Source organism: Lactuca virosa, chromosome 4 (genome assembly GCF_052849685.1).
Source record: "Lactuca virosa cultivar CGN04683 chromosome 4, Lactuca_virosa_CGN04683_v6, whole genome shotgun sequence".
Lineage (NCBI taxonomy): Eukaryota > Viridiplantae > Streptophyta > Magnoliopsida > Asterales > Asteraceae > Lactuca > Lactuca virosa.
In genome coordinates, this window is record NC_136429.1 from 61860853 (window position 1) to 61865236 (window position 4384).

At 29.8% G+C, this 4384-nt stretch overlaps 1 long non-coding RNA gene across 1 annotated transcript; it reads right to left on the minus strand.

Annotated features, from left to right (window-relative positions):
• Positions 1–311: 311 nt before the first annotated feature.
• Positions 312–2779, minus strand: LOC145104803 (uncharacterized). Its single transcript, XR_013707172.1, has 2 exons — positions 2261–2779; positions 312–1356 (listed from the first exon to the last, which is right to left on the minus strand). It is a non-coding gene; the product is annotated as an uncharacterized LOC145104803 (long non-coding RNA).
• Between the last annotated feature and the right edge of the window lie 1605 nt (positions 2780–4384).

Here is a 4384-nt window from a genome sequence, read left to right on the forward strand (position 1 = left end):
TCTACACTTAATCGTATGTATATCATTTTATGAGTGAGCAGTCTTCGCGTACTTACTTAAGTACTAACAAAAGTCCTGAGATTATAAACATAGTCCCTTTGCGGGGGAACGCGAGTTTGTGTATAGATCTATACGATATTGACAATCTCACACCATAACTGTTAGCTACAGTTAGGCCGGCAGGCCTGGGTGACAAAGTCATTTCGATTCTGACACCTGAAAAACGTCGTTCAGGTAATTCAATGGTCAAGTATAGTTATAACAACTCATAAATTTGGTACTAAATAATACGATTAATGTATGAATGGTAATAACTTCAATTAGTTTTATTTTAATTAATGAAACTACTATACATACTGGTAGTAACCAGGGTTTTTCCAACAAAACATTCTATACATACTGGTGATAGCAAAGGTTTTCGTACTTGTAGATCACGGTAACAAACTCATACATTAGAAAATATTGGATTTTCTTGGAAACATATAAACATTTTCACTGATTCATTAACATGTTTTCATCACAAAAACATGCTTATGAACTCACCAGCTTAATGTTGATACTCTTTCAAAACTGCTTGTATTCTCAGGAAATCAGTAGACAGGTACCTCAATAGGATTTTGAGAAGACAAAGCATATAGAGTCACGTCTTTATATTTTGTTATATTTTTTATGTATATGAACGCAAATCAAACAAATGTAAATACTTTTTTTTATATATTCAATGTAATGGTTGTGTTTACTTTGATTACTATGATGCAATGGTTATGATACTATACATGACGTCCTCCACCCCCGAACGTTTCCTTTGTTTCGGTCTGGGGGTGTGACATATAGCACCAAGGCAAAAGATGTCATTTCCTAAAAACAATGACAAACCAAAGAGAGGATCACAGAAGGTCCAACCTAAGGGTAAATTTGTCAACTTCATAGAAAAAAAGGTTTTCCAACAGCATCAAGGTAAAAAAGTCCTTTCTGATGTAGCTGACCATATTAGTATCTAGATCATCTATCATCCGATTTACATATAACCTGTTGAGATTTTGAAACCAAAATGTGATTGAAACTTAGACGAAAATCACATTGAAATAACTGTCAAAAACTATTAATTTTCTGAATGTCCAACAAAAAAAATGAAACAATGATTACAAATCTGAATTGCAGGAGTATCTGGTTAGTATGGTTTGTGATATTTTTTTTTGATGAAACTAATTTACCATATTGAAATAAAATCATGTTATTACCAACTCCTTTAGCAAATTGTAAAAATCATACTGCAACCTGCAACCTGGTTGTTTAAATAAAGTTCCTCATGACCTCAACCCATTACAGAGTGTGCCTTAAATTTTGAGCAGTTACCTGGGAAATAATCAATATAGCACTTCTTCAGACGTAGCCAGTATATGCCTTAGATGTTCATTAGAAGTTGAAAATTTTATATTGCAACAAAGAAAAACTAAAAATTAAATTAGTTGGGTAGATAATGTCAACACGAGCTATCATTTATACAAAATTAAATAAGAAACACGAATGAGGTCTGATGTAGTAAGCCTCATCTTCCTTTGAGATGAAACCGAAACCATAAATCTACCCTATCATAGCAATGTATTTTAAAATTTTCTTATTAGATCAATACTTTGACTTTTTTTTCTTCTTAGGATATCATACTTAAAAAATCTATTGTTGTTCAAAATAATAATAATAACTTACAAAATCTGTTCACTAATATTCTGACATGATAACGACCAAAGCACTACATACCCAAGTAAAAGACTTACTTGCAAAACATCTTTCTAATAGGATCATAATGAGACTTTGGAATGAGGAAGGCGTTAATTACACTGAAAGAAGTAATCATATTTGATAATTTGAACCAAATTTATCATACCTAGCTTGAAAAAGCATGCTTACAACACATTGTACTGGCTTTTTATATAGAATTTAAGACTTCAATAAGTTAGTTCATAAAAAAGATAAATTTTAAATAAATCTATTGATGATTATAAGGCAGATAAATCATACGTATTATTACACTCACATAACCAAAAAAGAAAAAGGAGTCAAACTTTTATGTATTAATGTCGACTAAAAGTTTTTAGTACAAATCTGATTATGATTATGTTGTAAATTACTACTAAAACTACCATGGTTGTCGTAGTGTTGCAGCCATATATCATTGCCAAATTGAGGCTTATATACATCTACACCTCAAAGACGGAAGTTAATTTTAAAAAATCTAAAGTAAATAAGTTATGAGAGTTACTGTAGAGTAAGTTCTGCATCGATGTCAATAGGAGAGATTTCTGAATCGATGTCAAAATGAGAGATTTTTGTGTATCCTTTTCTTGTTCCTGAAACGTCACAAAAACACATTTTAATCAGCCCTATTTTTCTTGTATGACTTGTTTCTCTAATAAGCCAGATATGGGGAGCATGAGGATGTATATAAGAAACTCGGTGAATTAAAAGAAAGATAGAGAGGAGGAGATACAAATCATTTGAGCAAGACAAGAGTCATATAAAACACAGATGAAAACGATCCTTGAACACAAAACCTCTGATGTGGGTTTGATTTCACAAAGGATGGCAGCTTGTTGATTAGCGATCACAAGTTTGAGAATAGCAATAGCGAAGCGAAACGTTGGCTGTTGCTCCTTTTTGAGTTGCAATTGCATAAAAGATACAAGTGAGGAATATATTTGGAAACGATTTTCTTCCTCATATCTTGCGATTTGCGGATAACTGTTGCTCATTTAACGGGATTAAAATCAATGGATGATTACAGAATTACAGAATTTTGAAGCAATAGAATTGGATTGCATAAATTCAAACGCCGATTTGTACCAGGGGTATATTAGGAATTTAACTTTGAAAAATTATGAAGTTTGGAGATGCCGTGTGGCTAAAATGCATTCTTTTATTATATATATATATATATATATATATATATATATATATATATATATATATATATATATATATATATATATATATATATATATTGAAGAAACTATAACAAAACAACTCGCCTCAAGTTGACGGCCAAAAGAAAGTTTTTTATGATACTCCAAAGACCCTTGGAGTAAAGCCTCAAAGAGTAACCTCAACTAAACATGCTGTCATTGGGTAAAGTTTATGCCTTTTATCCTTCAAAAACAATTCCATTCAAGTACCCAGTATGTTTGGATTGTCCTACAACTTGATGGGCTATTTTATTGGTCTAGTATGTTTGGACTGTCCTACAACTTGATGGGCTATTTTATTGGTCTTTCTTCTGGAATTATTAAAATCCTTTATATTTCAAGTTGCTATTTTATCCACCTTGCTATCTTGAGGGTGGTTGTTGCTGCTTCTTCATCAAAAGAACATGACAAAGTTCATGTGAAGTGTATCACGTTTTGTTTATTGTCAACATAGCAGAATAATAAGGAAAAAGAGAGAAGAACTTGTGATATGAATCCTTTTTATGTAAAGTAAAGTTGTTATTGCCTTTACTTAACTTATTAAAAAAAGTAGTTGTAGAAATTCTGATATTAGATTTCGTGTTCATGTAATAGTTCTTAGAATTGGTTTTTTCTTTGTTGTGATATTGTTGTTTAAGATTGTTGTTTTTATAGTAAGACTTTGACCTTGAGATTATGCTACATTCTTCATGCTTCAATTTTAGGAGTTGTGTAAGTACCGTTATCAATAAACATTTGTTACATGCCTTCACTATTTTTTTTATTGAAATTCAAAATTTTTTATGGGAGTTTTCAAATAAGTGTGTTGTGCTTTTACCTTAGATTATTTATTGTAATTTATTTCTTATTAAATACCATTTTTAGTAAATAGATTAACCTGACGGTAGTTTCGTCCTTTGAAAATATATTCGTTTGAAAATAAGCGTTTACTTTTTTCAATGTTTATTTCTTTTAAAAAAAATATTAATGACCATAACCCTTTATCATTTATCAATCTAAGAATTTAAAATATTATAACCATTGTGGCCATATAACTCCATTTTAAATGTGTGTTCAAGATGGATCTAAAATTGATCATGAAAACGATAAAACATACACGATATGTAAAGTAAAACACTGAAACATTCAAATAAAAAAAATTGAAAAGATAAGACAATCAATAGTAATTATCAAGAATTTTTCATATATGATGGAAGACCCTTAACCGTTTTATTTTCTTAAATAATTTAATAAAATATATTAAAGAATTAGTCGTTTCTCAAAGAAATTTTAATATTCATTTCTAAGTTCAAGAATTATGAATTAAACTTATCATAAAGTATACACATATATAATAAAATATATTTTTATATCTTCATTCTAATATGTTTTATAACATTCTTTTGGATCTTGCATTTATTTTCAAGTTTTTTGCTAGATTAAAT